The sequence below is a fragment of the Myotis yumanensis genome, unplaced genomic scaffold (assembly GCF_028538775.1).
Source record: "Myotis yumanensis isolate MYYU_CA2020_CCGP unplaced genomic scaffold, mMyoYum1.0.hap1 SCAF_8, whole genome shotgun sequence".
NCBI lineage: Eukaryota > Metazoa > Chordata > Mammalia > Chiroptera > Vespertilionidae > Myotis > Myotis yumanensis.
The window spans coordinates 33,694,241-33,719,316 of record NW_027223759.1 but is presented as its reverse complement, the minus strand read 5'-3'; the positions used below and the strand labels follow the sequence as shown (position 1 = coordinate 33,719,316).

The following is a 25,076-nucleotide window of genomic DNA, read 5'->3' as shown; positions in this document are numbered from 1 at the left end:
GCTCAGTGGTCGGCAAACTGCGGCTCGCGAGCCACATGCGGCTCTTTGGCCCCTTGAGTGTGGCTGTTCCACAAAATACCGACTTCTGCGCATGGGCCATGAAGTTTCAATCGCACTGTACGTGCGCGCCCACATGTGGTATTTTGTGGAAGAGCCACACTCAAGGGGCCAAAGAGCCGCATGTGGCTCTCGAGCCGCAGTTTGCCGACCACTGGTCTAGCTCATCTTAGGATGGGAACAACATGCCTGCCAACATGGCCGAGAGGAAAATGTGGGGCTTGGAGCCAGGCCCGCAACCAGATCTGTGGTGCACACACCAGCTTTCCCTGAGCTCACTGTGCTCCCAGCTCGTGGCCCCGGCACAGGGGGTGGCCAGGACAGCAAATCTCCAACTGTGGAGAGCGGCTACAGTGTTTGGACAGGTTCAAGCCTTGGACTAATGAGGGGGCACAGTCCTCTCACTGCCATGTGCAAGTTCCAGCTTGGAGGGCAGAGTCCTCCCAGCACAATTACAGCCAACAGCTATAGTTGTAAGCTTGAACCTATGGTCCGAACATGTGGCCCTATGTGCCTGCGTGATGTGGGCTTGATGGAGTTCAGGTGCATGTAATTGAGTAGGATTGAAACCCACAAGAATGTTGTAAACATCTTGACCACACCCTTACTTTGCCTCGTGGAATCTGGCGATAAAATAAAGACATGGCTTGTAGTCTCTGGCGCTGTCTCTCTCCATCAGAGAGGGCAGCGTGCCACCCAGCCTCAGCTTTATTCTCTTGTCTGTCTTTTCTAATCCTTCACTGCCCCCACTCAGGGTCACCCTTGGACGTGCTGGTGCGGCACAGGTCACACTACCAGGCTCAGGGACGGGGGACAGTCTGCTCTCTGAAGTTAGCACACTCGCACAGTCCGACAAAGATTGAATGCCTGACTATTTAGGAAACTACTGGTTCACCTGGCCATGAACTTCAGCCACTGGATTTGCATCAGAGGAGAGCTCTGCTATCAGCAGGCATCAGCCTCATGCTGGAGGGGCGAGGAAGAGGGCCCGGTTCCACCCAGGGTTTTGATGAGGGAGAGGACCCTCCAAATGCCTGGGACCTGCCAGAGGTCCCCTAGGGAGAGCAGCACCCTGCTCTCCTGACTTCCCAAGGCAGCCACCCCCAAACCCGTCCCAGCAGCTCATGGAGCAGGGGTTATCGTGGGGACCTGTGGTGATCATACTCTCAAGCACTGACCACCAGGCCCTCCCTGAAGGGGCCTCGGACGAATGTCAGCTGCTTCTCTTATTTGAGGTGCAGGTTCCCACCTGCCCTCTGTGTCCCGTCATTGCACCTGTGGGGCTTCCCAGCCACCTGGGCAGTGGTTGCAGATGACTGGGAAGTCCTGCTCTTCAGCACGTTGGCTAGTGTGTCACCTGGAGCTCATGGCACCACCACAGCTTGTCGTTGGATAACTAACCAGATTGCCTCACGGATGTGGCACAATAAGCAGTGATAACAATGAAGTACCAGGAACATGTTGTTTAGTGTTATTTGCCTGCATGAACTCAGCCTGTGACAGCACCCTGTCCTCCTGATGTCCCCCACCCCCAGGACAGGGCCCATGCCCCTCATTGCTCCAGGCGGTCCCAGTGTGGCTGCTCTTCCCCTTCCACACTTGGCCCAGGGGCCTCCGTGGGCACTGGTGTCCCAGCCAAGGTGTGGTGACATCTAGCCTGTATCTGAATGTCTGAGGAATGTGACAATAAAACAGGATGGTTCCGCCTTGTGGAAGGGCGGTGGGATGAGGCAGGCATACAGCTGACAGCCACGCGCACACTGCACACTCAAATGTGCACAATCATGTGTGTACACGTCACACACAGGTGCACACACCCAAGTACTCACACACTCATGCACACACTCCAACAAGTACACATCATGCTTGCATGTACTCCCACACTCATACATTCACTCATTCATACCCATTTGCGCACACACATGTGCACGTCTGCACACCCAGGTAAACATGGAACTGCTTGGGCTGCAATGTGAAATGACATAAAGAAAAATGATGGGGAGGGAATCCGGATGAGTGACACCACTGGGTGTGCTCGGGTCAGAAGTTCACCCATCGTCTTCTGGGTGAGCCTTCTGTCCAAGTGCTCCTTGGTGTGGCTCCAGCCCACGTACAGTGGGCGTCATTGCTGCTGACACAAACATTCTTTTCAGATCTGGAGGCTGCAAATGCAGCAAAGTCCAAACAAAATTCTCCAAGTGTCCCTGGGACGCTCACAGATCCTTAGCCACTCAGCAGGTGCATTCTCACGGGCGGAGCTCCACCTCTACCCAGACAGGGGCTCGGACGGCACAGGTGTCGGTCCTCCTACCCAGGTGCCCGGGTCTGGAGGTCTGGAGTGGTGGTGCTGGCTGGGTCCCCCCACCCCTGGCCCAAAGAAGCAGGACAGATGCCTGTCCTGAGGCCATGAAAGAGGATGTGCTAAGAGGAACAGGGAATTAGACAGGGCATTCACTCTGGCCCAGACATGTCCTATGTCATGAAGACCCTCACCCTCCATATGGGCCACCAGATCTGTGGGAGGGACAGTGTCCAGCACCTGTGTGCAGGGGGGCATCTGTGTGCAGGGGGCATCTGTGTGCAGGGGGGCATCTGTGTGCAGGGGGCGCCATGACAAAATTTGCCCCATCACAGACAGTAGGAGCCACTCTCGCCTCAACTCCTTCAAAAACCCGGAGGACTGTCAGCAACCTAATCACCAGATTCCATGGGGCATCGTCTTAGTTCCTTTTCCTGCTGTAGCAAATGACCACAGAGTGGCTCAAAACAACACCAATTTCCTATGTCACAGCTCTGGAGGCTGGAAGTCTGAGAAGGGTCCCACCTGGCCACAGACAAGGAGTGGGCAGGGCTGCCTTTCTTCCCAGGTTCTGGGCAGAACTCATTCCTTGCCTTTCCCAGGGTCTAGAGGTGCCCACACCCCTGTGACAGGGCCTCCTGCATCACCAGAGCCTGCAGCTGCACCCCTCTGGGTTCCGCTTCACCCTCGAGTCTCCTCTCCAGACCCTCCTGCCTGCTCTGCATCCCACTTCCGCCTTAGAGACCCCTGGGATCACATTGTGGATAATCCAGGGTAATCCCCCTATTTTAAGGACAATTAATTAGCAACCTTAATTCCTTAGTTCCCCTTTGCCATGTAACCTATATATCGCCCGGTTCCAGGCATAAGGACAGGGACATCTTTGGGGGCATTGTCCTGCCCCCCCCGCCCCGCCCCCAACACACACACACAGGCATATTCCCAGGGAGCAACACCAGGACACAGACTTGCCTACAGGAGTTTTCATTGTAGTGAAGACCCGCCCCCACCCAGCAAATGCAATCACAGGTTACATTGTACAGGGTCGCCAAGCTCCAGAACCAGCTGGGGTCAGTCTCTAAGGTCAAACAGGACGTAGTTGATTAAATCCAAGGCCCCTTCATCAGGTGCTCACCATGCGTCAGATGCTAGGACAGGCACTCGGAATAAGAGGATAAATGGGTTGCCGCCTGCCCTAAAGGAGCCGATAGCTGGTAGGGATGTATTTTATCAGTGGCTGGAGTTTGGCCACTGTCCAAGGTTCCTCCCTGGTGGGTGGGTGGGCAGGTGGGAAGAGAATAGTTTTCAACGCTGCAAATCTGTGGACAAGTTACTCAGCTTCTTAAAACTCCACCCACTCCGCAGCAAAGTGGAGACCGGCACGGCCACCTGGCAGGGTGTAGCGAGGACAGGGAAGTAAGGCATGTGAGTGCCTCGCACGATGCCTGTCGAGAGCCATGCTGAGTACACGGTGCCACGTGGTCACTGGGGTGGTGCTGGATTTCCACAGAGGCCATGTCAGAGCAGCTCAAGTCTGCTTCCCAGTCTCTGCCTTTGACTTTCTCTCCCCTCTTTGAGCTTGCAGAGGCACCACACCCTCCTCCCCATCGCTCAGGACCCATCCTTTAACTTAAAGGAAAAGTGGCGCTTCCTTAGAAAACCATCCGAGGACAGTCCTGTGGCCTTCTGAAACCAGCACCACCATCCGCAGCACAGAGAGCTCGGTCCTACTTCAGCTTGGCCAGTTTTAGCTGTGTGACCTCACACCGCTCACTCACCCTCTCTGGTCATCACCTATCATCTCAGACACTGGCCCAGTCAGGTCTCCAAACGTATTTTTCTTTCTTTACAGTGGAACCTTTCCCGCTGAGATCCTACGATACAGAAGTCCAACAGGTGGAACAGTCAGAGCAGGGGCAGGACCAGGGCCACGGGGTCTTGGTGACCCTTCAGCTCCCTCACAAAACCCCTCAAAGTGAAGTGCAGGCCCAGGTTGAAAGGCTCCCACCAATAGGTGCTGGAGGCCCCTTGGGCTCTAGGTCCCGTTGAGTGAGCCTCTGCCCTCGAGACTCATAGTCTATCCTGTTGGGTTTTTTTCGGTCTTTAAATTAGGATTCCGTGTGGTTTGTAGACAGTGTGTGAGTATATATATCCAGGGCCGTGTAAAATGCTTTGGCCGCCTCCCTCCATCTCCTGTTCCTCGTGGCCATCACTCACTTGTCATCGCAGGTACAACTGGAGGCAGCTGGTCTCCACGTTTTCCCAGCTCAGACCAAAGGCCGGCTGGAGCCCTGGCTCTACGTCATCCATGATCACTATCCGGCTACTGTGTGTGGTCCAAAACCCCCGTGATTCACCCAGAAACCACGCTCACTGATAGACCAATTAAATTGTTGTAACTTGTTCCAATTACTTAACAAAGCTTGTAGGGTGTTTAAGAACCCCTCTGATAAAAGCATCATTATTAATGTAAAACATCATTATTATACCAACAGCCACCATTGTGCCAAATTCCCGCGCCCCACCCCTCGGAAGCCTGGTGAGCTCTGGCCTGTGTGCTGCGGGGGAGGCTGCGGAGCAAACACCGCCCAGGGAGCAGGGCAGTGGCTGAGGGCCGGAGGGGAAGGGGGGCGGGGCAGTGCTCCAGAGGGACGCTGTGCCCCAGTTTCCCGCAGTCCAAGGAGGCTGCTAAATGTCAGCCACGTGCCTCGGTGATTAGGGCTGTGGTTTGGGCAGCCTTTCAAAGACGCCCCCAGGAGACACTCCAACCCTCTCAGCCCAGCGAGGATGCTCCCTGCTTTTATTGCCGGGCAATCCAGAGTTTCTGGGAGAGCAATTGCTGTTTATAAGCCATTTACACACACACATTCCCCACTGCAGTCCTAAACTTTAAAATAATGCTTGGCCTTTTCTTTTTCCAATTCAGGCAGGATGCACAGTCTGGCGGTGAGAGCCTGCCTACCCGACGGGACACAGAGGCCAAGCAGGGGGGTGGGGGACGGGATAGTGCCAGGGAGACTTCATTCGTGGACTTCATTTGTCTCGCAGGCTGGCTTCCTGGAACTTCATTCCTCTCTGACCCACCTCTCCCTCAACTCAGCGTGAAGTTTGCTGGGGCCAAAAACTCAGCTGCAGGAGACACGAGGCAGGAGCTGGAGACACAAGGCAGGAGCTAGAGACATAGTAAATGAAGCATAGGAAGGGAACCTTGGGGTTTCTTTGGCTGTGTTGCAGGGTCTCAAAAAATTTCATTCTGGGAGCCCAACGCCCTAGATGCAAAGCCAAGGAGATAATTCCCACTTTGCCGTCCTGCGGCAAAAACTTCTTTTTAGCTTGATTTTTTGATACAGGTCAGATCAGCTGCTGGGATTAAAATGACAGCTTTTAAACATGTTCCTGTTTTTATTCCTAAAACTTTCCCACCTGGACCTTCCCTGCGAGAGCCACACATGTCCACGTGTGGAGACTGAGTGAGAACCAGCTTCGTCACCTCCTGCCCCTCAGCCCTCCTGCTGTCCCAGAGTTGTCTGTCTCTGTCTTAGAGGCCCGGCCACTCTGAGCACAGGAAAGCGACCCAGAAAGAAAAGCATCTCGGTACAGAACTTGAGAACCGGGTGTGAGTGAGAGATCCCGGCTGCATAGGCTCCTGATAAACGAGCCCCCGGAGTCCCTGCCCCACCCCCAAGCCTTTGCGTGGTCCAGAGCATTTCAGAAATCACCATTTTGCTGCCTGAGTCACTAGTGGTGGAGGAGGGCTCTGTGTTCAGCTGTCGTCCATTCCAGACCAGACAGGGGTGTGCTGGCAGGCACGTGTCAGCAACGTCATGGGTGGCTGGGGAGGGAGAGCCCTGTCTGTGGCACTGGCCAGTTTCCATCCTTAAATAAACACCTGCACATCAGCCAACTTCATGGTGGCGACGTGAAGTCGAGTAGCTCTGCCGATATCTGAGCATGGAGCACGCAACCCTCGCTGGCAGGGGCAAGCCGCCGCTGGCACCCCGGGCCGAGTCTCCTCTGCGCCACGCCCCCTGCCACAGCTCGAAGCACCTTATTTACTCTTGTCTCATCAATGCCAACGGGCTAAGAACGTTTCTGGCACAGGAACCAGACACTCTGGCTCTAAAAAAGGCAAAGGGGAGTTTGAGCACATTTGAGTTTGCTTTTTTAAAATAAGAGACAGAGTAGCTGCAAAATAGAGCAGGAGACGTAATGCTCCTCGTGGTGATCCCTCAGGGCACACGCTGTGCCCAGCATAAAACACAGCCAGATTTTATCGCAGAAGAGGGGGCGCTGGCTTATTTTTCTTCAACCCCTCCCAGCCTTGATGATGAGGCCAATCTTTATTGCATGTCAGGGTTGCTTTTACCCATTACTTTTCTTTATTACAGTTGAATCGTGATAACGACTCCAAAAACCATTGATTCCGCTTTCCCTACCTTCAAGAAATGATTTTATAATCTTAGATTTATCTTTAGTGACAGGGAGGACAAAAATAGAGTTGTTTCACAGCTTGACTTGAAACGTTGGGGTCACTGCTTTCTGGTTTTAAAATAAACGACCCCTTTGGATGAAATGATGGCCACAGGGTTATGGTGATGCCTACTCCACTCGGACGCCCCGGGGCCAAGAAGGAAGCTGAGCGATTGGGAACTCCAGGACTAACCATCGGGAGGGGAAACTCCATAGTAACAGAGAAAGGCTAGGGAAAGACCTTTAATAAAACACATCAAAAGACTGAACATCAACATCCCCAAATCACCTGGAAGCCCCCTCCCCACTCATGCTGCCCCCTCTTGTCCGCTCCAGGTGGGAAACAGCTAAAAGGAGTGGAAAAGGAACAGGAAAAACGCCCATTCATTCTTCGGGATTCCCAGGAGCCAATGCGTGCTTTTATCTTGATGACCAACAAGCTGGGTTCATTTCAGTTCGTCTCCCAGAGATGCACTCAGAGCTCACTGTGGGCCTCCCTCTTAAGCAAACTCACGCGGTTCTTACAACTTGGAACCAGTCCGGGTCACTCTGTGATTTGCTAGACGTGTCCGCTGTTACTCATACTTTCAGTACAAAGGCTGCGCGAGAGCCAAGCGGCAAGGCGGTGCCAAGACTCCATCCCGCTAATGTGCTGGGAGAGGTCAGCAGGCTGCAGAGTTCAGTTCCATCGCCTGGTAATCATTCTCGTCTAGAGTAACCCCAGGCTCCCTGAGACAGGCCGTAAAGCCATCTACATCTGACTGTTCAGGAAGGTTAACCTGAGAGCACTGATTACAGCCACGGAGTTGACACACGCAATTAGGCTGGGAAAGCTCTCCAAGTAAAACTGAAGACAGAATCTTATAGAAACAGATGTTTATCTGACGAATGCTGTTGGGCGAATGCCATGTGGCCGTGTCTGTGACATGCTCGGGTGTGGGACATCCTCGAGCTCTCTTGCTGGATTGTAACTCAGAGGTCTCTGCTCACCTGGGACCCGCCAAAGGGGGCATGAGAGCTCATGCCCTCCTGGTGCCCCGTTCCTCACACCTGTTTGGCAGCCTTGGACCTACACGAGGCGAGAGACAGACTGGAGTCTCCCCCAAAGGAATGTGACAAGGGCAGCGTTGTCACGGAGCAAAGAGAGGCAGCCACCTTGATATCAGAGCAACATGGTGGTCACTACGTGGCCCCAACCGAAATGCCTGGTTCTGCCAGACAATTAGAGGAGGAGCACCCCCCAAGAGAGGGCCCCTCAGCTGGGGACGTGGGATAAGCCAGAGGAGGCAGCGTCCAAGAGACTGAGTCGGTGGCCCCTATCTTCTCACAGGGAGAGGAAAAGGAAGGGCGGGTGAGTGATAACCAAGGTAACCTCAGAGGGCGGCCCTGCCCCTCCCACCACAACCAGGGTGTTTTCCTTCCGGGTCACAGTGGGCGAATTCCCAGCCCAGCTCAGCAGAGGAGACCCACCTCCCACCAGGGCACCTTTCCCTGGTCATGTTGCTCTGTTCATATAACCAGAGCAACGTGACCAGGAGCACCGGTCTGGGCACGTGGCCCTGGTGTCCTTGAGAACTGGACACCAGGATCCCTTCCCATTCTGATTGATCATCTTCCTCGTCCTGCATGTCATTGGTAAAAGAAGTCCAGAATACTGGCATGAAGTAGGGCCCTTGTGAATGCCCCCCCATACTCCCCCAACTCCCTCCTGCATTCCATTCCTGCCTTACTAACCCACCATCCATGAGCCCATCTCTATGGACTCATCCCATGGCCACACCATCACTAGGTCCTATCAATTCTAATCCCACAATGTCCACCCTTGCCCATATCCTGCTCTGCTGCCCTGCTCCGGGCCCCTACAGCAATCTCCTGCTCAGTCTCTCCCTTCCCATTCTTACCCGACTCCACAAGTGACAGCCAGAATCATCCGTTTACATTCTTAGTCAATCAAGTCATCTCCCTGCCAAAATCCTTTTATGGCTTCCTACCGCCTTTGGAGTCAATCCAAACCCTCCCGCATGCCTCAAAGACCCTGCGTGATTGAACATAATGAAAAGTAGGACAATTAAGAACAGAGACCGTATTAAAGATGTGGAGGAGTAGACGTGAGCTTATTATCACAAGTTAATAGGAAACTTAGCTATGAGTTTCCTAAAAGCCCATCAAAAGTGAAATACTTTGGTACACGATTATTTTTTAAACCAAAGTTCCCACACAGATGCATCTAGAGACAGCTCCTGACATTAAACCCAAGGCCTCAACCCAACCTTGTCTAAGGATGGAAAACCCACTCACCAGAGAGGTGTGGTAATGAATTTCTCTCTGCAAGTCCAAGGGCTCACCATGGACTAGTACCAGGCTCAAACAAGACGCAGTGGCATGTGAACGTGCTTTGTAAACTGAGAAGTGTCCTAACCAGCCTTAGGTCATGTGAACTGGAAGGTGGGTTCCATTTCCACGCTGTTTCCACAGCTGAACGGAAACATTTCGGGGGCATAACTGAGGTCATGTGACCGAGGTATTCTGCTTCTTGATGACCCAGAGCATTTGGCTAGTGTGTGTATTCTAAAAGAAAGAATAGATAGTTTATCTCTCGCATTGCCTTGAGCAACGCGTGCTGCAGGCAGAGGAGCAAGCGCTGAAGTTTCGGGCAGGAGGCGGAGAAGCAGCCTCATTCTGTGGTGAGATTTAAGACTACACTATGGCACTCTATGGATTTAGTTCTTTAGGGATAACTAACCGTTCATCCTCCCTCCAAGTCAGGAGGAACCTCCAGGTAGTGATAAAGTAGCTGTTTATTGCTCTGGGCATGAACACAAGTCGGGAGCACTGTCGATGGTGAGTAGTCAGTCGTGTGACGGATCCAAGGGAAGGGGCCTATTTTAACACTGTTGGGAGGTGGTGGCGTGTGCACCCCAGCAACACAGAGCAGCCGGGTGGGGCCGAACCTGCCTCTTTCTTCACCTCCTGACTCTCCCCTCTTCCTTCCTCTCCTCCCTTCCTTCCTCGCCCCCTGCATCCTTCAAGTGCTTTCCTGGAGGGAACTGATGGGGGCCTCACTCCTCACCTGCCCAAAGCAGGTGCCCCAGATTTAATGGTGAAATTGGTGGACGATGTTGAGGCCCTTTGGAAGGTCTCCCACCCCTCTCCCCACCTACACGCCAACATCCACAGTGAATACCGAGGCCAGGGTTCTGTGCCCACCGACAATGGTTCCAAAACTGTTTCATAAGAACCAAAATGTATTTAGCTCATCTGACAACTAGGCGAATTCGCCTTTGGTCAACAGAAATAAATTTTGAGTTCCAAACATCCCCAGTTGTGAAACAGCTCACCTAAAATTCTCACTAAGTTCAGGTTGCAGGCTTTCTCGAATAGCGACAACTGAAATGCGATCTGAGACCATCAGAAACAGACAAAGGAAGCAACACACTGGGGATAGTCATTTCTATATAAGCTACTGCTAAAAACACTATCCTAAGATTATAATTCTAGCGAACTTCCCTGTGAGCGTTGTATAATCATTGAACACTAGCAGCAAAATCAAGTAAGAGAAAATTCAATATTATTTCAGAAGAGAGACAAAAATTTACTATTCCTGGGTCCATATAACATATGGTTAAATAGCAATAACAAAAATACTGTTGTACCACCTAGGAATCAAATAAGATGGAAACAATTTAAAAGGCCACATTCACCTGATGTATATTTATTGATAGAACACCATCCTAACAATTATTCTATCGAGTCCTCATGTAGATGTCATATAATTATTTAAGTAATAGCAATAAGAACCAAAATAGAAGACTTTTAAAATTATTTCAGAAGAAAGACCAAATAATATGTTTGCCGTCTTTTTGGATGATTTTAGTTGACTTGTTCACAATTAAGGTACTGTAACTACACTCTCTACAAAAATATATATAATGGAATCAGTTCATTTGTGAGTCACATTTAAATAATCTACAACTGTAAAACTTGATCCAAGAATAATAAAATCCTATCAAGTTTCCATTTGAGCCAATAAAAACTAACAGCAGGTAAAAGGAAAAAAAATCAAATTATTTCAGCAGAGCGAGAACTGCTTGTTATGGCTCTGGGTTCTCAGAACCAGCCTCCTGGGAAGGTGGGGGCAACTTGGAGTGGACTCACTTCTGCCTGCAGGCTGTGTGGACAGCGCTCTGTGTAGGTGCGTGCATCTCTGCACCTTAGTCAGAGAGGGCTGGGTCAGGGCGCTCTTCGCCCTTCGTGGTGGGATTCCTGGGCAGTTCCTTCCTCCCGTTTTGGAATCTGGGAAAGAACAACGCTCTCTCTCTCTCCAGGAGCTGGTCCTGAAACTCCTGGAACCTCCGCCCGAGGGACAAGGGGACGAGGTGAGGATGGAGCCCAGAAGGTTGGATCAAAAGCCAGTCCCTCCTTCCTGTGCTCAGGGAGTGGCTGACTCCTGGGGATGGGCCGACATGGCAGGAGCTCTTGCCCCAAGCCCTGGACCCCGCACCTCCACCCAGCACAACCCAGTGCTCCTGTTCCTTGGGTCCTGGTCATCCTCCAGGGTGTCTGCCAGATGCCCCTCCCACAGCAGCAGGGACCTAAGGATTCTCTGGAAACCTTTAAAATTCTTCCTCAGTCCTTTCCGTCTCAGATAAACACTCTCATTTCTTAAGTTGAGTGGGTGTCTCTCGGCCAAAAGAGCACTCAACTCGTTATCATGAGCTTTTCTCTCCTAGAAAGTAAGCTGCCTTGGATAACAGCCAGGGATTCTTTTGAATTTTTCTGGGATAACTTTGGCTTGTATTTTATAGGGGTCAGAAGCATCAAACCTCCACACATGTGACCCACCTTGTCCTGGGCTTGGGGAGCCACTCCTGTGCTGTGACAGGGTCAACACTCTCTTAAACAGGACACTTGGCGAACGCGCTTTCTTTCCTTGATGTAGGTCGGAGGATGTGCTGTTTTCCCCAGGGGCCATGGCCTCCCCACCCTGACTGAGGTTTTCTGGCTGTGACAAAGCTTTCCCAAGGCTCAGACTTTTCATGCAATTGTTAGGAACATGGATCATTTCAGCTGCTTCTGTTAATTAGTGCACATTCAGATTCTTCCTTCACCTGCAATAGGTACTTACCAGTAACTCAGCAGCAGCCATCGCATCCCAGAAGCCATCTGCACCACCATCCACGCGATCCATCTCCATTCAGTTCTGTGTGGATGGCTTGAGGGAGATCTGCCCTTACAAGCTCTGCAACTTCCTCCTTCAGCCCCAGTGCACCAGCAGGAGCACTTTGCAAACAAACTTGCAACCTCGTGTCAAGCACAGGTCCTTAGATATGAACGTGAACGCACAATCCTAAAAGAAAAAAAAAATGGGTCAACCAGACACGGTCAACATTTTACAACATTTGTTCTGCAACAGAAAAATGAGAAAATAGACCACCTACTAAGAAAAAAATATTTACAAATTGTATAACTGACAATGAACTTCAGGATCTATAAACAACTCTCAAAGATCAACAATAGACAAAACCCAATTAACAAAAACAAAATTAGAACAGACTCTTCACCAAAGAAGATACACAGATGCAAATAAGCACATGGAAAGATAGATGCTCAAAGATTGCTTAAGAACAGGCAGATTAAAACCAATGAGATACACATGCTGACGAGAATGATTTAAAATCTTTAGCTGGCAGCACCAAATGTCTACACGAATGCGGAATAACGGGCGCTCTCCTGCATCACTAAAGGAACACAAGCTAGGGCCACTTTCAAAGACAGTTTGATGGTATGTATGTTCACACACAAAAAAAAACAACCTTGTACATGAGTGTTGATGGCACCTTTCATCTAATTTAAAAAAATCAAAGTTTCCCTCTAATGGGGTGGATGAACAACTGTGGCACATACACAGCAGGGGGTGCAGTCCAGCAGTGAAAGGGACCCACTATTGAAACACACAACATGCACATCTCAAACACTCTCTGAAGGGGGCCGGAGCCAGACTCAAAGCTGCCTGTGGTGCTATCCCATCTATTTTATCTTCTGGCAAAGGCCAACTCTAGGACAGAGAACAGATCCGTGTGCTTGCAAAGGGCAGCTCAAGGGACTTCAGGGAGGGGTGACACTGCCCATGCCTGATTGCAATAGCAATCACGTGACTACACATTTGCCAAATTCATAGAACCGCACACCAAAAGGGTGCACTCTACTTGTATAAACTAAAGAGTAACCGTGAAATGGGAAGGGGGTCCACTGCATGGTGACAGCTGGAAGCTAGACTTTGGCGGTGAGCATGATATGGTATATGCAGATGTCGAATTATAATATTATACACCTGAAACTTATTTAATGTGACAAATCAATGTTACCTCAATAACAAAATTCTACTACCATAAAACCTTGAAAAGTCTGTGTGCATTGTAAGCATGCATTCACGTAGGCCTCGCTCCATGTTTATTGGTGCCTGTCCTGTGATGCAGATGTCTTTGGATCAGTACAGGGACAAACGAGGTCCATCCAGTCTCCCCTCTCTAAACTCATAGTGAAAGGTTGGCAGATGAGAGCCAAGGGCCAAATCCTCCCACCAGTTATCTTGTAAATAAAGTTTTATTGGAATCAACCAGGCCCATTCATCTACATATGATCTATGGGGAGAGTTTAGTTGTCACAGAGACCAATGGCCCACAAAACCTAAAAAGTACTTACTACCTAGCCCTTTACAAAAAATGTTTGCCCACCCCTCATGTGGTGGGTCTCCAACTTTATTTTGCCTGAATATCTTTTTGGAGCCTGTTAAACTCAAATTCTACCCAGAGAATTTCTAATTGAGTGGGTCTGGAGCAAGCCCAACAGTCTGAAGATTTCTAGATGGTTCTAAAGCAAATAGTCCTGGACCACACTTGGAAAATGCTGTTTAAGAAGTCCAGGCATTAAGCAAAGAATTGCAATTGAGTGAATCTTGTTTGCAGGGTTCAACTGTAATTCATGCATTTAACTCAAGTTTGACAGTCCAGCCCTTTTAGAAGTTGCTTCAACTATTTGAAGGTGGCATCCTCTGGGTAAAACAATATTTTGAAAACAGATGTTTCTGAAGAATTATGGGCACGGGGTTATTGTAGTCACCTTATCTCCCGTTACAAATACATATAAAACTATTCAAGAATTTGGTCATAAAACCACACATTATTTTAGGTTTCAGCCCTAGTCCAGCCAGCCAAGGTTCACAAGCAAGGCCAGCCAGACCCTCTGCTGGGAGAATAATAGCTGTGTGTCCATGTGTAAATCCCAACAGTGGGCATGGGGGAGGGCATGCTGGGAGACCTGGAGGCACTTGGAGCAGGGGAGGGGGGGGAAGGGGGCACTTGCCAGCAAGGCTCACTTGCAGAACTACCTCCCGCCGCCAGAATGTTCCCTTTGTCCCTCTTCATCCAAACGTGCCCTGCTCCCCTCCTCTTCTTTCAGAGCATGAAGGCCAGCCCCTAGCTGGGCCCTGGGGTCCCCACACACTTGCAGAATGCAACCCAGAATTCATGATCAGAGCCGACCAGGGACCACCTTCAGGGAGCGCAGGAAGTTGATGTGAAATAGTTACTAAACATAGCTCTGGGTTTCCTAAAAGCAAGAGTGAAAAATTAAATAAACAAATCAGAAACTACCAATATTAGCAAAATGCCCTGGCCATGGGTTGAGGTGAGTCAGAGAAGTGGGGGGACCGGAGGAGGGTCTGTGTCACTGGGTCTGCTCCTCGTCCCGTCTCCCACAGTCACCCCAGGGGGATCAGCCATGAGCTCATGTCCGCTTGCCTCAAAGGACAACTTTGGTTGTTGCTTTTAGGACTCTGCGGTCAGCCCAAAGCAATCCAGTGAATTCCACCAACTTTAGGGTCCTAATAATAACTATTCTAGAACATGACAAGCTGGGAATATAATTGCTTTAATTAGTAATTAAATGACATCACCACTGGGAAGATTTTATTTTGAGAGCAAAGCTACCCAAGATGCAAAATGGAATTATTTTTGGTCTCTGCCAGGGTCTCCTTGAGGCTGACAGTGCTGAGGTCTCTCTGAACATATGAACTACGTCTAACACATAAACACAAACTTTTAAAATTCTATTTAGTTTCCAAATATACTGAGCTTGAACTCTACATCTGATGCCAAGATGGCTCTGTGCTATAACTAGTAATGAATCATTGTCTGTCTTCTTTGCATTATTTTCTTTCTGGTTATTAATTGACAAAATTAGCGTGTTCAACAGGTGTCCCATCTGAGCTTTCTCCTCAGAGCCCAGGGCAGGAGCATTCCACCGTGATGGACGGGGTCGGGACGAGACGAGGGAATGCGTTTCATGTGCAGAAAATCAGAACGTAGACTTCTGGCTGGAATGAGAAGAATCCCACTGGCCGGCACAGTGGGGGCACAGTGAGGCTCACACTGATTTATCCAGCCGAAAACAAACTCCATGCATTACTACAAAGAAGATAAACAAGGGAGAACACCAGGGTCCTCCTCTCAATTAATGGGAAAGGTAGGAGTCGCCGTGAAGACAAAAAAGAGGTAGTCATGGGCAACCTGGGGCCTCGTGGAGTCGTGAGTTACCTACCCAGTGACGTTTCCTCGGAAGTATTTCTTTCCTATGGGACTGTCCAGCTTAAAGGAAAGGAAAGGGCCACATCAGGAATGCCGAGCTCTCTGGCTGAGAGAACTAGTGACGAAGGGTGTAGTCAGTGTAGCTCTGGACACTATAGCTGTGTCCTAGGTCACATTAATAGTCACGGTGGAAGTTACACAGAATAAATTCAGATGTTTTTACTCTCAGAAAATGTTCCTAACATATCATTAGCAGTACTAATGTGCTGAATGCCTTTGGTGAGAAAAGGAAAACTGGCATCAGCGGAGGCCATACAATAACCAACATCTCAAAGTCATTCAGGAGATCAAGTGGCCAAAAATATGCCTCCCAGGGCTGTAGGCGCCAGTGACAGCGGCCGGCAGGCCTGGGAGCATCAGGACACAGGACCCCAGGAGGTATCAAGTGCCTCCTAAGTGACCTTCGGTGACCTGCACCTGGGCTCCTCAGGGAAGGGCCGGAGAGAAGCTGGTTGAGTTGCTGCACAGGGCATAGGTAGGTGCTCCATATAGGTCTTCTGAGGCAGCTCACTGTTTGGGCTGCGGAATTTTAAAGTGATGAAACCATAGAAGAAACAAGATCCACAATCCAAGGAATTCTTGGGAAAGCCAGCGGTGACATGCCAAAGCTGTTTACTCCCCTATTTTGAAGGGAATCAACCCTGGAGGTCTAGCCGAGGCCTTTTACTTGGAAAGGGCAGGATTCAAGTAAACCCAGAGGCGGCTCGTGAGACCCAGGGCCCGAGCTGTCATGACTCAGCCGCAGAGCCAGCGAGCGGCCGCCCCGCCCCGGGGAGCAAACAGACTTCTTTGAAACCAAACCCATTTGTCATCCCACCGGCTGTTTTTCCTTCACTGCCACTCAGGTTCCAATGACCCTTCGGAAGGCACAGGCCAGCCAGAGAGCAGTCCTTCCCTGGGGTGGCGGGGTCACCACCAGGAAAACACCAGATGTGAGCGGAGGGCGGAGCTCTGGGGCACTCAGCTGTGCTGCGCTTCGGAGGAAACCTGCGGCCCAGCACTGCATCAGCTCCTTGGGCGTTGTTTTTCTGACCTCAGAGATGTTTTGGGAGCCACTTAACCGCCTCTCCTCTGGAAGGAGCTCTGTGGACCTCATTCTGGTCTGCTGGTTCTTTACCAGACACGTGCTCGCTGAGGACTTGAACTTTCACAGGGTGCACGTGTGCAGGCCCCGCCAGCCCTGCTAGGAAGAGCGCCCAGGCGTGGGAGCCAGCGGGCGTGGGGTCTTCGCGATTTTCATGTGTTTGAATGTCCCACAAGGTCCTCGGCAGGTGCCCCTCCCTAGGAAGCACCGAGTCCCCGGACCTGAGGTAACCCTCTGGCAGCCGGGGTCCTGAGGAGCGGAATGCTCTGCTCCAGGTCTCAGGATGAGCCCCTCCCTCCCCAGGTTGATTCTCTGCCCATCCTGACCCTCCTGACCCAACCCCTGTGGAGAAAGCAAAGAAAGGATGTCTCATGAAAAAAGATAAAAGCAGGACCAAGTCACGTGGGACGGAGGTTTACAAGCCAGAATCCCACCCGTTCAGAAGATAGCTGTGGCCTGGCCAGCGGGGCTCGGAGACACCAGGAATGCAGCCCCCTTCCACAGGTCCAGGAGTCCGGGGCGCACAGGTGCTGGACAATTTGAATGGAGAGGATGGATCCCACCCACTTCTTTAAGGGGGATCCAGATTCCCCCTTAAAGAAGCGGGGTGTAAATGGCAGCACAGTGGTAAAGGCAGCCTGTTTTCAGGTCCTGGCTGGGATGGGACCCTCCTCACTAGTCACCGGCCCTCCCATCCATGTGGGTGATAAATGAGGCCTCAGGACTCGGCAGGGTGGAGGATCAGCCCAAGGGCGAGTGTTCCCCAGGCCACCAGGGCTATGACTGCACCTAAGGACAGACACAAATTTTACAGTCTCCTCGGCTCTCCCCACCGCCCACACTAGCTTTCCCCAGTTGTCCCAGCGTGCCTTTCGCAGAGGTTTCACTTTTTGCCCCAGGACCCAATTAAACTTCTTTCACGACATTCTTTTGTTTTTAATGTTTTTTACTTCTTTTTATTTTAGAGCCGCCCCCATCTGCCACCCTTTGGTTGGTTTGTTTGGTTTGCGTGACATGGAACAGACTCCAGGCTATTTGTCTTCTAGAAGGTCTGGCGCTCTGGATTTGCCTGATTGTTTCCTCGTTAGTAACGTTTTGGGGAAGAATGCCAGAAAGGTGGATTTGCTGTAGCACATAATTATTCTTTTTGACAGCCGAGCCCATCAGCCCGTGAGCGCTGCCCTGGTTTAGGAAGTTAGATGTTCCAGGAGCAAGCTGTGCCTTCCCCGCTGGCCCTGTCACTTCCCCGGGAAATGCTATTTAGACACCAAGATTTGGGGACCAGATATGCTCCTTAGAACTGAGACGTCATCGCGCCTTGACACTGCTGGGGACAGGTACTAGTGGGCATGTTCCATTCTGCTGCCTCTCATTCAAACCGGCATCATAGGTTATTCCTCACCCCCTTCCACATGTGTGTTTACCCAATCCCTACAGATCACTGATGCCCCTAAATTCTACGTTATCTTTTCTGGGTTTCTTTTTGCACATATATGCAAATATATCCACATATCCCTCCTTTCTAACAATCTTTTGCACATTAACAACATATCCTCTCTTACCAATATATCCTGGAAACTATATATCCACTCTTAAAGACCTTCCTTATTATTTATTTTACTGATGCACATTATTTCATCAATTGTCAATCTACCCCATGTATTGCCTGTCCCATACAGCATTCCCACCCAAACGTTGTTGAGAAGGAAACATGGTGGTAGACGCAAAGCAGAAGTTAGAAGAGAGACCCAGGGACAGTGACGGATGGGGATAGGCCAAGTCCAGGTAACTTGATGTCTACCTGTGACGCAACCCAGAGCACATGTCCTCCCTGGGAAAGGAGTGGCTTCAACAAGACTCAAAGGAGAAGGGGCCCCACGATGCCCAAGCAGCAGGGTCTATGCAGGCACAGAGCTTCCCCGGAGAGCATCAGAAGTGGCTGTGCCCGACAGGGTCCTACTCGGCAGATAAATCGCTGTGTGGGACACAGTGGGTATCAGATGCATAAAGTCAGTTTTGTAACTTAGAATGTCCAAACATTTGTGTAGAACATGCATACAGCTGGCACAGTGACAGATAAAATGGCAGTCACCAACGCAGCCCCTTCCTCAGGAGCAGGAATTCTCAGCTCAGGTATCTGTGAATCCTCCGAAGTTCCTTATAAAATGTAAGAGTGGACTCACAGAGCTTTCATCGGGCTTTGAAAGAAGTTGCTGACTCAAAAAATATTTATTGGAAGTTAAGGAACACTGCTGTGGCGGCCAGGACACTGTGGGGTGAGCAGATGGCCACGGTCATCACACTGATTGCACAGAGCCAATGCGTCCCTGCAAATGACTTTCCCAGGCTTCATCCCTCAAAACCACAGATGCTCTTTGCATACATTATCTCATGCATCCTTCTAACAAGTGTTTATGATTAGCCCTGTCCCAGAGGAGTCAATATCAGCCCCAACGCCATGACATTGGCAACTGGTAGAGCTGGGATTCGCGCCCACACCTGCCTCCCTCCAGAGTGACTTGCTGGAGCCCTCTTCAGATGGCTTCTCACCAGTCTGACCCTGCTGAGGCTCCCCAGACTGTCCTGTGTACCTCACTTAGAGACCAAAAGGGACCACAGTTGGAGAAGACCGGCTGCAACAGTGTTAGAACTCTCAGCCTTATCCCGGCAAAGGCCAGCCGATGCCCTTCCAGACTCTCTCTCTCCTCATAACTTCAGCCAGCACCACCCCCTGCAGCCCATTCTGTCAGCTGCTCGGTCCTCAGCCCACCTGGCTCCAGGGCGGGGTGTTGCTGCTACCCTGTCCTGTCCAGCTCAGGCTCCAGCTCCTCCTGTGGCTACATCACCACCTTTACCCACCTCTGGACACTGGGTCCTCCACATGGGCCTGCTTCAGAGTGCCTTGGTACTAGACTCTTTTTAGTCCTCTGCCCTGTGCCCAAGGCTCCCGCCTGGCCTTTGCTCCTGTCTGCTGGCTCACTTCCAGGAGGCCTCCACCGTCTGCCTTCTGGCCTGGACTCCCACCTGGGTCCAGAGCCCTGCTATTGTACCTGCTCCCTCTCCGGCGCTGACTCCACCAGACCACCCCGCCCTCTGGACAGGGCATGCTTCTTCCAGATGGAATTCCTCCCGGAGCCTCCGCTGGCTCTGCCGGTTCCAACAGCACCTGCAGCTCTGTCTCGGTACATAATGTCCTAAGGGCTATGAAGTGAGCTTCTCTCACACAATGCATCATGCTAGCAATCAAGAAACAAATGCCAAAGCCATGGTGGAGTGCCTCGTTTTTTAAAGTTTATTCTAAAAGCCTTTTATGATATGCCCATGTTGTTATGACTTCTCCATCCTGCAGAGGAGAGACTGGGGCACCCCTGCCATCCAGGGACTGCCCAGCAGGTCCAGAGTGCCTCATAAATATTAATGAAGATATGTAAATGAGCACCACTCTTACTGAGGTGCCCAATAGGAATACAATTAATAATGACTGGAAAGAATCCACTTATTTGAAATTATTCTAGCAAAATGCCATATTCCACTTTCATTTGACTGCATTTTCTTGAAATTGGTCATTTTCCATGGCTTCTCTCTGGAGGGAAGTTAGGAATATTTTCCAGTATTTACTATGGAATCATCCCCTTCTTAAAAACATCCTGGGTTTTGAAATCTGGTGCCTCGCCTCAGTTGAGCAGATGGGATTTTCCATTAGATCATCTTGGAGGAAATGTGGACTCTGTGTGTCTGTAATCAGCCCTGAAACCCTGCCTCCCGATTACACTGCTATGCGGTTCATTCATTAGCAAACTCGTTTACAGCACGTACAATGTGCCGGGCACAGTTCTAACACTCCAGATATTAGCTCATGTGAGGATGTTTGCACAAGACACCTGAGGTGCAGAAATCTTCCAGGTCAGAGTCAACGCTGGGAAGCTGGGGGTCCATATGCAATTTAAAATTTATTAGAAGTAAAATAATTTTCAATGTTATGTGAACTCCAGCTATAATGTGTACAATAATGTGGTAATTAGAAGGTAACGGAGGAGTATTGAGAACAAGAGAAGGGAGTATAGACGCCGAGAGTCGTCACAGAGGAACACGGCTCCAGGAAGCACTGCAGATGGGTCAAGAGGAGGGCTCCCTAAGATGACCCTGGTGGATGCTTCTGAGACCATGGAGGAGGCCGTGGAGGAGAGGGCCGTAGTGCCAAGTGCTCATGGCAACAAAGAAGCCGCTTACAGACCATGTCCTGCACGCCCAAGAATCTTCTCCAAACACATAGAAAATGCTTCCCGGAGGTGTCTTTTAAATGCAGGATTTCCTGAGGCTGATACGGTTTGTGGAGAAAGAATGAACCATGATAGGGGTGATTTAACCATCACACACATTTATGCACACACACATGCACACATATGCACACACACACACACACACACACACACACACTCTGAAAAAAATACTTTACAATCCAATGCTAAAATAATCAAGAATTGAAAATAGTTTTCCCCACCCTAGTGCAAAGGGTCTGCTACCCAGTAGACATTACTGAGAGCTGGGCCAGCAAGGTACCCCAGCAAATGCCAGAAAGAGACCCCCAGCCTGTTTCTTGGGGCTCCTTTCCATAAAGCCCAGGTAGGGGGGCAAAGCACTTATTCGGTAGCAGAGTGGAAGGAATATAAAGCATCATAATACCAGTCTGGCCCAGGCTCTGAGCCGGATGGGTTGTCTCACTCATCTCCATGCCTTCCCTATGGAGACAGGACAGTGAGCATTAGCTTCCTGTGGCTGCTGTAACAAAGTACCACAAATCAGGTGGATCAAAACAACAGTCATTGTTTTCTCTCCCTGTTCTGGAAACCGGAGGCCCAAAATCAAGGTGTGGCAGGGCCATGCTATCGCCAAAGGCTCTAGGGATGTCCTGCCTGTGTCTTTCCAGCTTCTGGAGGCAGCCGGTGGCTTGTAGCTGCATCCCTCCAGTCTCTGCCTCAGTCTCCCTATTGCCTTCTCTCTCTGTGTCCCCTCCTCTCTTATAAGGACACTAGTCATTGGATTTAGGGCCCATCCTAATCCAAGATCATCTCTCCTCAAGATCCTCAACTAGTTACACTGCAAAGACTCAACTTCCAGATCAGGCCACACTCACAGGTGTGGGGGTTGGGGTACAGAAATATTTGGGAGGGTCACTGTTCAGTGACTGGTAAGGTACCCAGCTGGCAAGAAGCAGAGTGCCGAGCTGTGGTGTGAGTGGGAGTGTGTATTCTAGAGAGAGAGAGACGGACAGCTGAGATTTCTGATGACACTGCAGAGCAAAGCTGAGCACCCGGAATGGCGTGGGTTCCCACCTCCTAGAACCAGTGTGCTCGAGTGGACCCTGTCTCTCCATAGAACACAGGGCACCATCCGCAGTGTGACCTCCAGCAGGGAGCCGCCCGCCCGGCCAGGGCCTGCGACACTGACCCAGCAACAGTGGCCACAGAACGGCAAGGTGCGGCTCTAACACACACACTGCTGTTCATGCCCGAATAAGCGAGAACACCTCCTGTGCTGATGATCGACGACGTGCGGGCAAGGGCCTCACCTGGCACTCGAGAGGCGGCCCTAATTGATGAGGATCGATCATAAATCCTCATTTAACGTGAATCGTTGATCAGCATTTGGGGAATATGTCAGCTGTCACCAGCGCCCGGGGCTCCACACCGCTGCCTCTGGTGAGTTGAGCCTGATGCTCGGAGAGGAGGCCCACCAACCAGCCTCTGGAAAAATTACAGAAACTGGGAAGAGACGCCCGAGATCTCCAGACCACTGATCCAAGACCGGAGGAATTACAGCAGGAAATGTGACGAGAGCAGGACAGGCACATCAGCGCCACTTAGAAGGAGAGGGAAGGGGGAGAGATGAGAAATTCAGAAAGTTAATTAACCTGCCAAACTATAACCCTTCACCTGCATTTAGGGCTGAGAAGAGAATGATAGAGAAACAAAGGAGAGCCATTTCTGGGGTGCAAACAGCACGGAGGAGCCATCTTTCCAATCCTAACACCAACATGAGGATACAAGGCCAGAGAAATCAGAGCGGAAAGCCACCCTGGTCTTCAGCCCGGGCTGCCGTTAGACGTTGGTGCTCCTGATCAGTTCCCCCCAAGCCCTGCCAAAGCCAAGTTCCCTCCTGACTTCACTCAACATCAGCCAAGGACTTCACTTCTTCTGCAACCAGCAGGGGTCACCAAGTGTGTTGATGCGGATCTCCGCATGGAGCGGGTTAGAGACGCCTGGCTGAGTGGTGTCCAACAGATCCTAGGGTTCGGTTAAAGTGGTGCAGCTTCTTCTGCAAAGACGCCCAAGTGTGAAAGAGCAAAGAGTCCAGAAAGTGGTCAAAGGATTGGAGTCAGCTCAGGTCCTGTGAGATGAATGCTTCAGTGGCAAAGCCATGGTGACGGCACTGATTGAACTCCGGTGCTGCTGGTGTGCTTGCATCTTCGTAGAGCTTGTTAGCTCCCCACCACTGATGCCCCGTGCGTCTTGTTCCCACCCATTTCTTATGCTCGTGCTGTAGGACCCGCTTTCTGGGCCTCAGACTCCCCCTTCCCCGCCACCATGCACAGACCAGTGACCCACAGGTCCTATCCCACTCCCAGCCCCAGGCGCACACGCCCAGCTCCTTCCACTGTCCAAACACAGTCGTTCCTCGGGCTCCTCGCACCTGGAAACCTGCTCTTCACCTATAAGTCCTGGCGGGGATACTGCCCGCTACCTGTCCAGCCGGAAGGAGGGAGAGTGTCACCTCCCCTCAGGTCTCAGCCTGGCCCCCAATCTCCATAACATTCCACTTGTCTTCTAATTTCTTAAATTGTCCACTCCTTTTCTCCCAGCTGCCCCGCCCTCCCTGAGGTCCTCCCCTTCCTCTCCTGTGCAGACTTGCACTGTAAGCTCCTGCCTGCTCTCCCACCTCCCACTTCCCCATCAAATCCCTCCTCCACATGGTACTTTCACGTGACTCAATTGCCTTCTCCAGTCCCATCTCCAGGCTGTGTCTCAGAAATGCAAAACCACCACAGATCCCCGCCACCCTGCAGCCTTGGGGCTCCACACCTGTTCATCTGCTGATTGCCCCCCTGCACTGCTCACCACCTGCCTGACCAACTTCTATTCATCCTTCAAAACCCTCTCAGGCATCTTACCTATAAAGCCTTCTCTGAGGCTCCCACCCCATAAGATCAGTTCATTTATGCCCCCCGTGACCCTACCTGCCTCTCTCAGCCACTGGGCACCTCCCAGGCCCACGGGCCATGCTCGTATGTAATTGCCTTTGTGTGCCTCCATCCCTTCTACACCAGGCCAGGGCTCCTTGGGAGACACCTGTCCACAGAGCCTGCCAGTCTACTCGGCCCAGAGTTAAGGGGTCAACAGGCTCCACCTCTCCTCGGGGACACGTCATGTTAAGAGCATGCACCTTTGAGAGGATGTGATGAGAAGGGCACTTTAGCTCCGTGGGGTCCCCCGACACCCCACAGCCCAGCCTCACCATGAGAACAACAGCAGAAACCCCAAACTGGAGGACATGCTACAAAACCTCTGACAGAACTCCTGAAAGCCACTCCAAAGGCAAACGTGAACAGCGCGACGGGAACTCCCACAGTCCGTCTGAGCCCTTCTCATGGTCAAGGTGAGGACTCGCTGACCGGTGTTGGGGATGACGTACCGTCACAGGTGTGTCCCCTGCCCGCCCACCTGCCCAGGCACAATGTCTAATTTTGATGGAGAGCCTCTGAAAGTCGCTCGCCCCCTAAAACTGCCCAGAGTTCCTCCCTGCCCTGGGAAGGAACCCTGAGTGCTTGCCTGGTCTGCCACATCCTGCAGACTGGCCCTGCCCATCTCCAACTCTCTTTTGCTCCTCCCTGTTCTCACAGACCCCTTACCCCCCAAACTCTACCTCTGCTGCCTACCCATCCCCCACCCCCACCCACCGGCTCCTTCTGCCCCATAAAGTCCCTCCTAAGAGCTGCTGCCTGGCCACCAGGGGTAGCAGGTGCCCTCAGTGTGGATTCTGTCACAGCCCTGACCACAGTCACTTGCGATTTTTCGCTCTGACCACCTCCCGACCTGTGAGCCTGAGACAGCGGGATCACCATGCGCCGTGCACGGCAGTAGGTCGGGGCACAGGACCACGCACTGGACAGATGAAAGTGGCACAGGCGGAGTTACAATCAGGGAAGAATTGGGCAGACTGGTGCCTGAGAGACCAGGATCCAAAGCAAGACTTTCAGAAAGTGCTAGACGTCCCTGCAAAGTGCAGATAAAGGCCCCACGTCATCGGGCCGCAGGATTAAATGAGATAGTGTTTCTTACAGGCCAAGCGCGGTGTCTGGCACGGAGCATGATGCTCATTATCCCCTGGTGCTTTAAAGATATGGTTAAGCCAACAGCGCAGGCTGTTTAAACCCATTCCCAAACCAACTCACGGCTATCACTCCTCCATAGGTGCAAAAACAGGGCCCGTTTTATCTTGGCCATAAGTCATACAGAACAGCCCA

The 25,076-nt window shown here is 51.2% G+C and overlaps 1 long non-coding RNA gene across 1 annotated transcript in view; it reads right to left on the bottom strand.

Moving 5' to 3' along the window:
• LOC139015601 (uncharacterized) overlaps positions 1-19,637 on the bottom strand; it is an 84,848-nt gene extending 65,211 nt beyond the window's left edge. The window contains exons 1-2 of the long non-coding RNA XR_011472464.1: positions 19,606-19,637; positions 11,952-12,173 (exon numbers count right to left, since the gene is read on the bottom strand). This is a non-coding gene — a long non-coding RNA (uncharacterized lncRNA). The remainder of the gene's footprint in view (positions 1-11,951; positions 12,174-19,605) is intronic.
• Positions 19,638-25,076: the final 5,439 nt, after the last annotated feature.